The sequence below is a fragment of the Alexandromys fortis genome, unplaced genomic scaffold (genome assembly GCF_014885135.2).
Source record: "Alexandromys fortis isolate MF-2015 unplaced genomic scaffold, M_Fortis_MF-2015_v1.1 scaffold_5, whole genome shotgun sequence".
NCBI lineage: Eukaryota > Metazoa > Chordata > Mammalia > Rodentia > Cricetidae > Alexandromys > Alexandromys fortis.
In genome coordinates, this window is record NW_026067924.1 from 10,408,223 (window position 1) to 10,417,501 (window position 9,279).

A 9,279-nucleotide genomic window follows, 5' to 3' on the forward strand; every position below is an offset into this window, starting at 1 on the left:
GGAAGGCAACTGGAGGCACTAAATGGTCGAGGGTCTCCATCAGGAAAGTATATTGAGATTACTGCTCCTAGAAAGCCCCCCACCCCTTATACCTGTGTCTAGGGTAGGTTGCATTCTAGCATGTAATAAAATTATTTGAGGACCATCTATCACCCATCCTAAATTTTAAATTTCCTTTTACAAGCACAAAAATCCTTCATCTAGAGCAGTGGTTCTCAACCTTGGGGGTCAAATGACCTTTTCACAGGGGTTGTTTAAAACCATCAGAAAACACAGATATTTATGTTACGATTCATAACTCGCAAAATTACAGTTATGAAGTAGCGAGGAAAATCGTTTTATGATTGGGGGCACCACAACATGAGGACCTGTATTAAATAAAGGGTTGCAGCGTTAGGAAGGGCGAGAACCTCTGAGCTAGAGGTTTCTCGTTTTCATTTTGTGCTCTCGACAATGCCCTGCACTCAGTAGATTCATAGAAACTACTTGTTGAATGAAGACATGCCTATTGATGCGACAGGTCTGATTCTGTTGGCTCTGGATCATTTGCCCCTCCGCCCACTTGGAATCAGCCTCAGAGGCTGCCCTGCTCTTTCTTAGGCTCCCTATGCCAGATCTTTCCCAGGGTCCTGTGCTCCTGACATCTCAATCCCCAAGCCTTTGCATAGCTTCCTTTGAGGTCTCAGAATAAAGACCATCTTAAAGACCCTTCTTTCTATTAAGCCACCATATTTATAAGGGATACTCCAGGTAGCTATAACATTACTGCATTTTATTTTTTCCATAGCACTTAGGATCAGAAATTATACTTGGTTTCTTAATATTGATCTATCCCGTAAGAGAGCAACCTTCTGAAAAGGGTGTTTCTGTCTTATTCACTACTTAGCCATAGGACCTGGGAAAGCAATTAGCACAAAATAGACAAAACAGTTGTTAAACCAATTAATGAATTCTTGGCTGAGAAACCAGTGGGGAAGTTCTAAAAACAAACAAAAAAATCAGAAAAAAAAGAGATGCCGTTGAGTTGGCCCAGCTGGTAAAGGCTCTTGCTACCAAGCCAGATCATCCGAGTTCAAACCCTGGGAACCGCATGGTGGAAAGACAGAACCAAGTTCTGTAAGTTGGCCTCTAGCAACACCTGTGAGTGTTCACATGCATAGACACACAAGGCATGTGCTCTCTCATGCACAAATAGAAAGAAACATATGTGAAAAATATTTTAAAAGTTTTTAAAGAATGCTAAAAAAAAATCATGGGAAGAGCTCGCTGACTCTGTCTACTGTCGTTTCTCCCCTTCGACACCCTTGTTCTGGGCAATGAAAGGCATTCCCTCCCTCGTGTGCACTTGTATTGTCTTTGCCCGCAGGATGAGCCCTGACCTGCTTCTGCTCCCTTTTATGGGCCTGTTCCTGTCCTGTCACCCACGTGTCTTCTTTTTCCTGCCATCGGGCAGCCTGCCCTCTTCCCTCTGCACCATCCTGCCGTGATGTCATCACTCCTGCTGCTTAGGGTCAGCATGGTTAATGGACTCTCCTAGGGGAGTCACATGATCAGCTTCTAGCCCTAATCCTTAGGAACATCTTGGGCAAGATGAAACGCTTTCCTAGCATTTCCCTCTTTAAAATGGGTTCACTGGGCTATGAGTTTATGAAGGTGATCGGCAAATTGCTTAATCTTCCTCACCGTCCTTAGGTCATTGATTCCCGTGGAAAAAGCCAGTTTCTCGAAGCACAATTAGCCTGTCGGTTGGTACACAACACATAAATGGCAAATGCAAAAATGTGGGTTTTTTTTCTTCTGCTATACATTTGTAATACTTCTTTGTGTGCCTATGCTTCTGTTATTATTAATATCGCTGTCATAGCTTAGATCATGAGCTCACACTTCCTCACATCTGTCTCCTGACAGAGTTAGTACTCTTGCCTGCATTTGCCTTGGCTCTTTCTAGAACACAAGCGAACAAGAACATTCTACATTGGATATGAAGTACACTAGGTTTGTTTAGGTTTTCCCTCCTTTTCATAGTGAAAAGCTACAAAGAGTTGAAAAACCAGATCCTAATCATGTTATGATGGAGGGAGATGACCTTAGGTTCTAGAATGAAGGTAGGAGATGGCTCTTTCTAGAATACTCACATGCCCAGAATTCATCTCAAATCCTCAAATTTCACTTTTGAGAAGAGGAGGAAAAGATGATTAACGTCACGAGATGATTAAGACCTGGTTTCCAACTCTTGCAGTTCGATGAGTTTTCCTCTCTGTAGCTTCTCATTGTGAAAAGGAGGGAAAAATCTAAACAGACCTAGTGTATTTCATATCTAATATACAATGTACTTGTTCATTTGTGTTTTCACACACTCATAAAAGTTTTAAAGACCAGAAACAAAGTATATTTCCACCCCAATAAAGGATTCCATTCATAACCTTTCTTCCTTCCATTCCCCCGCCCGCAGCATTGCCAACATCACGGATGAGTAAAGCATTCATGACACAATAAATGTCACCAGCCCATATTTGCATGTGGATTGCAATAACACTTGTCGTGACATATAAAAGTCCACAAGCAGAACTTCAAGAAACAAGTCAGGCCATTATGTATGTTAATGATAATTTCAGAGAATTCAGAGGAACCTCTACTCAAGTGAATAGTTGTGCAATATGCCTTGGCCAAAGCACTAAAAGAAACAGAAAGGCAGACACCAGCTAGTGTGGAATGCAGAAACAAGGCAGAGCTCAGAACTCCAGAAGAAAAAGCACAGATTGCTTTCTCTGTTTCTGTAGCTCTGTCCAGAGGAAAGATGCTCAGCTGATCACTTAGGCCTCTGAGCCTTCATGACAGACTAGCCACAGAACTGGCCTCCGTAGAGGATGACCTCATCCTTCAGAATGTCACCTGTTCCCAGGCAGCCTACTCAGTGCAGCTTCCTACTTTCGGACAAGAGGCTTACAGAGCTCGGATCTCAGAACTTCGTGTAGGTGCAGTGTGATTCAGAGGAGAGAGGCAAGAGTCCTGGTTCCCCGGTGACTGGGTGGAGCGGTGAGCAGGGCTTGGGATCTGTGGAGATGCTGCCAGGCTTTTATCTGAGCATTAAGAAAGGCTGTTGACCTATAGAGTACAGGAATACTGGAAAGACCTAGAAGGAATGAAATTGTGAGCAGATTATAGAACAATGTCCTGAAACAACAGTAGACTGCTTCCTAACAGTGGGTGGACACACAAGTCATGACTACTTGCCGGGCACCGTTAGCACAACCAGCCACTGCCAAAACCGTCGTTTCTTGAAGGCAGAGGCCAGCGGCTTATTTACTTATTTATTTGTTTTGGTGTTAATGACTGAAGCCAGGGCCTCACACTTATTCTTACACTGAGTTATACTGCCGTTCCCAGGAAAAGTTGTTGTTGAACTTGGCACCAGGCACACAAAATAGTTCCTAATCTGAGAAGATTTCTGTTAGGTAAGGAAAGGAGCATGCCCAGCCAGGATGTTGTTAAATCTCTGTCTTAGATACGTTTCTGTTGCTGTGATAAGGCACCATGACTAACACAGCTTATAAAAGAAAGTGTTTAATTTGGGGATCATGGTTCCAGGTTAGCGTCTAAGGAGATCAAGGTAGGCTGGGAGTGAGGCAGCAGGCAAGAAGGCGTGGCGTGGGAGCAGCAGCTGAAAGCTTGCATCCTCACCCACAAGGACAAGGCAGAGCAGGCTAACTGGAAAGGCGTGGCCTTTTTAAACCCCAAAGCCTACCCCTAGTGACAACCTCCTTTATAAAGGCCACACCTCCCTCCTGAACAATTCCACCAACTTGGGACCCACTATACAAACATATGAGCCTAAGGGGGCCTTTCTTGGTCAGACCTCCACTCTGGGGAAATTTCTATTAGGTAAGGAAAGAAGCGGAGCCAGGATGCTGTTAAATTGTGGCAGGCATAAATTCCACTGATCTTTCATGTATTTATACACGAGACACTCGGTCAACCCTGAAGCTACTTGTCTTCCTCCTTTCGCTCCCCACCCTCCTTTTCTTCTTCCTTTCTATGTTTTTTTTTTTTTTTGTCAGAGATATGGTCTTGCTTTGTAGCCCAAGCTAGCCCGCAAGTTTCTCTATAGCCAAGGCTCTCTTCAGACTCACAGTTTTCCTGCCTCTGCCTCCCAACTGCTGGGAGGATGTATGTATGCACTCAACTCTCTTTTTCTTTTCTCCCTAGAGCAAGTATCAATGTCCCTAAAGCCATACAGTGATGGCTCCCTCTATGATCCAATAGTAACCAAACTCCTATTGACTTCCCTTTTGAAAAACGGATACAATGTGACTCTAACAGAGAAAAGGGGGTTGGTAAGGATAGAAAGGGCAGGGAAAGGGGGTAGAAAGGCAGAGAAGAGAGAGGAGGAGGCTGACTGACTGGGGAAGAGAGTGCTAATCTTGTAAGGGTGCTTTCCACACTGTTGGGCTCCACCTGGTGCAGTGCTGATGTATCAGATCAGATCCCTGAGCTTTCTGGAGTTCCAGTCCTTGATAGTCTGCTGTCTGAGCCTTGCATAAGAAACTTTGTCTGGCCTAGTGACTTTCATCATGGATATTGTTTGTGGTTATTTTCTTTGCAGAAAATGGTTTGACTCAAGTCCTTCTTTCTCTATGCCTGCCAAGAAAGGTTCAGCAACAATGAACGTGTTCCTTTAAAATGTATAATGCATAAACAAAACCTTTTTATGGTTGGTAACTCTATATCCAAACAACTAGCAATATCTGAACCACTGGTGTCTTCTTAGCCCCTGTAGAATATTTGACTTTATCTTGGTATTTGGCAGGTCAGAACCGACGTAAGATCAAACTTGAGTCTCGCTTTGCTACCCACCCACCCCCCCTGCTAGCGCTTCAATTCACTTGGGCTCAAGTCACACCCAGGAGGCTTGCCAACTAACTCTGCCTCTCTCCAGTACACTAGGCACAGTCTCTAGATCTTCATCAAACCCTCTTCAAACTGACCCTAAAAGCTGCCGTGTGAGGGAGTGTAGGATATCCCCTAAGTGTCCCTGGTCATAGACCTCCATCCGTTGGCACTTACTGCACCTGCTCTCTGAGACTCACTTCTGCTTCTCCCCATGCCCAGAAGGGTAGAGGCTAGCTTAGAAGTGCAGGCAGCAAGGGGCGTCTTGAGTCAGAGTGGTTCCGGGCAGTGATTCTGGCGGCTTTAGCCATCTTGCACTGGTCTACTGGATGTAATTTTGGAACTCCTCCCAAAAGAAGGGCTTGAGCTTTGTTTTGCTCACAAAAAAAAATTATTTTTCTATGTGAAACCAAAATCGAATTGGAAGTGAAGACACACACACATAGCCTAGATAGGACCAGAGGGAGGAGGGGCTTTCCTGAGAGAATGGAATGTCCCAAGAGAAATTTCACTCACTGTGATGGGGAAGTCCATTTAGCATGAAATAACACTGTTGTTATTGGACATTCTATCTTGGGTTTTACCTTTGTTAATAGTTATCATTGTTTTGACTAGTTAGTCATCACCGACGTGCTATAAGTTTGATAAGCTCATCGCACACTGAACACATCTCAGGTTGATGGTGGACCAACAATCCATTATCCACTATGCTACACTTAGATTTACTTTTTTACAGAGCACTGCCCGTCTTCAAGGATGGGGCCGAAAAGCCACAATCTCACCCACAGCGGCCACCCAGTGCCAGTAATTTGTGTTTTCTTGAAAAGGGCTTCCCATCAATAAAGTACTAGTTGCCCTGGGTTTTTAATAGCTTTGTTATTTGTTCATAACCTTTCTCCAGACACCAACTAGCACATGAAAAGCTGTTGCACAGAGTTAAAATTAAGCAAGTAAGGCCCGAGGTATATATGAGTCACACAAGATTATTATTGATTTTTCTTAATACCTCTGTAAGGACCTGAGAAGACTATGGCAGAGTGCCCCATTTGGCTTGCTTATCTTGTGTCACTGAACAGACTAGAATATTTATATTTAGTTTAGTCATAGCCTCGACTCCTCTTTTGCTTCACTACAAAATGCAAGAGAATGTTTCTTTCTCCTTATATGTCACTAAAGGGTCTCTGATGGTGATTTTTCTCAAATGAAGGTACAATCTGTCTCCAAGGTGATGTGAGATCTCTGTCTCCCCAGACGCAAATCTGTGACTTGGAAGTATCAGTTCCCCATCACGCTTTTCAAGGGGTTGAAGGGCAGTCCAATGACAGGGAAAGATGCAGGTAGGGATGCAGGTATAGAGTGGGTGGCAGGATGATGACTGGTACATAACTTAGGTGGTATGCTGCTGCCTTCCCCATCACAATGCTTTTACAAATAAGCATAACGTGAGATAAACTCTTGTCATTTTGCAGTGTTTAACTGCTAAGTGAACAGTTGCAGGCTCTCGGTATTGCTGGAATTTTCTTCATACCGTGGCAGGCCATTGCTTCTTGCTACAAAAGGAAGTTCAGTTTTTCTCTTGATTGATAGCATCTCTGGCACTTGAGGGCCAGTAGTGGTGCTGATTTCAAAGTCTACAGTTGTGTATCTGAGCACCGTAGAGCAACAGAAGCAACTGCTTAGTGAAGTGGTGGACAGAGCTAGAGTTTTAAACAGGACATCTGCCATCTAATGATGTGGGATTTCCCTCTGTATGCTTGAATATCATTGATAAATGAGAACTGCTTTGCGCCTATAGCAGAGCTATAGGGGAACAGAGCTAGGCAGGAAAAACTAAGATGAATGCTGGGAGAAAAGAGGGCGGAGTCAGAGAGAAGCCATGTAGCCCCACCGGAGCCAGATGAAACTTTACCTGGTAAGCCACTGCTACATGGCAATACACAGATTAGTAGAAATGGGTTAAATTAATATGTAAGAGTTAGCCAATAAGAAGCTAGAGCTAATGGGCCAAGCAGTGATTTAATTAATACAGTTTCTGTGAGATTATTTCGGGTCCAAGCAGCTGGGAACTAACTAACAGTCTCCTCTAACAATCTAATCAGCTATTAAATGTAGTAGTTCTGCTAAGTAGAGTAATAATCTTTTACCACTCTTTTTGTATTCCTTCAAAGATATATATAATATATGTGTTATACATGTATATTTATGTGTACATAAAAGTGGTTTTGTTTGCAAGATTGCCCTCTATTATCTTAAACTTAATAACATTTCTTGATGTTTGGTTTATCAGGGGCAAAGAAGAAATAGTTTGGCTCCTTGATTTGTGACATGTGAGGTTACTTATTTGTTCTGGTTTGCCAAACATTTTTCCTCATTTTCAAACTGAAAACCCAATGTACCAGGAACCCCTTTGGTCCTGAGCAATGCAGGACAGCTGGTTCCCTTAAATCTGTGGTATGTTTTGGTGAAATGGGGATTACCTTTATATGAGAAACAAAACTATCATTTAAGCACTTTCCTTTTCATTTACGAAAATCTCACCTGTAAAATGTGGGGAGAGAATGACGGCCCTCAATCACTGCACAGCACGGGCAACACTGGCCTGGGATTCATGCCGAGAACTCTTCTGCTTTCTGGAAAGGAAGTACTGGCTGCTAGGGAAAGTTGGAACCAGTGTTTGTTGATGGAGAGAAGTGTATTTTGATCTCTGTCACAGTAAGCCAACATTCGTGTCTGCTTCCTTGTGAGTGTTTTCTTTAGAAACCCTCACAGAATCAGAATGAGAGAGCCCAGGAGAGAGTTTGTCAAATGGAGATTATGGTGCTTAAAAGGACACTTTAAAGAAGACTAACACTCTCCTACAGCCTTTCAGAGGGCCACAGTGTGGTGGGTTAGCGCATAAAAGCCTCAATTAATCATATTTACTGAAATCCCTTTGCGGCCTGCTGCCCACAGCTCACTCAATGACTTGGTGTCAAATACCCCAGGCACGGTGCCCATCTCAAGCACTGGGAGTCTTTTATATTCATTCAACCAATATTTAGCAAGAACCTGCCATGTTCTGGGCTTTGTGTCCAAATCTGGAGACACGAAAATGAAAACAAAACGTCTCCCGTGTTTAGTACACATCCAGTGATAAGTCTACCGAAAGAAGGACATGTACACAATCTCTAAACAGTCTGGTATATCTTGCCAAGCTTTAAAACTGCCTCCATGACCCCGTTTATTTTTTCTATGCAAAAAATTTTCCAACATACGCTCCCATATGGGTTTCAAGTTCAACAACTTTGGTGACCGATGGTTAGAGCTGTAAGATTGGCACATCCTCATGCTGTGTTCTGGAGATCTTCATTAATAAATGATGTTTTCCAAAGGGGAACATAACGAAGGGAGGCAGGCATCATACCTGGAAGAGTAAGGGCTGTATGGAATGTGCTCATCCTTGGAAGCCAAAGCTGATTTTGTGGGGTCTCATCCTCACCCATTTGCCTTCCATGGGGCTCTCACAGGTACATTGCTAAGAAAAACCTTTGGACTTTAGAGAGGCCACAAATTTAGGCAGCAAAGGCAACTTATTATACAGGCACAAGTTGATAGTGCTCAACCTTTGGGAGAGAAACCTTTTATCCTACATTTATAAAGGAAAACCCGGCTTTAGGACCTGATTAGGAACAATAAGCTACATCAGGAAATTCGCCTTTGCAGTCATGAACAGAAATCAGATTGGAGAGCTAGAAGGCCTTCACCGATCATCACATTCTAGTCTAAACCAGCTGGCTAATGAAGTGTGAAGTGAAATTTTTTTCAAGCCACATAAAGTAAGGAGAAAGAGAAATGTTTGTTGTCCTAAATTTTCACTCCATCACCGGCCCCTCCTTGGAAACCCTCCCTCTTCTAGTTTTATTGCAATTAAAGGGTCCTTGTCTGACTCACTGTAGAGTCTGCCGACTCTAAGCTTATCTTCTGTAGTTTCGTCAGTGAGCTTGAGAGTGCCAGGCTAGCATGAAGAGCAGAGCCTTAGTCAGCGGGGAAATTGGTCCACAAATATCGATTACCTACATACAGCAGATGCAAAGATATAAAGGTAAGCATCATGGTTTTTACTTCTAAAGAGCTTTTAGCACCACAAGGGACATAGGGAAGGCATCAGCTGTATCACTAAGTATTGGTAAAACCGGAAAGGCAACATCCAGGCAGGAAAGTGAACCCACCCAGAGAGGCTGCGGGACTTTAGAAAGGATTTGCTTAATGGCTGGTGGGCCAGGCTTGAAAGAACCTAAGCAGTCAAAGGCTTCAGAGACTGGTAGCCATGAGCAGTGTGGTTGCTGATTGTCCAAGTCCATTTCAGAGAAAGAATGGATTGGTTAGAATGGATGGGTTGGAGCCCAGTAGGAA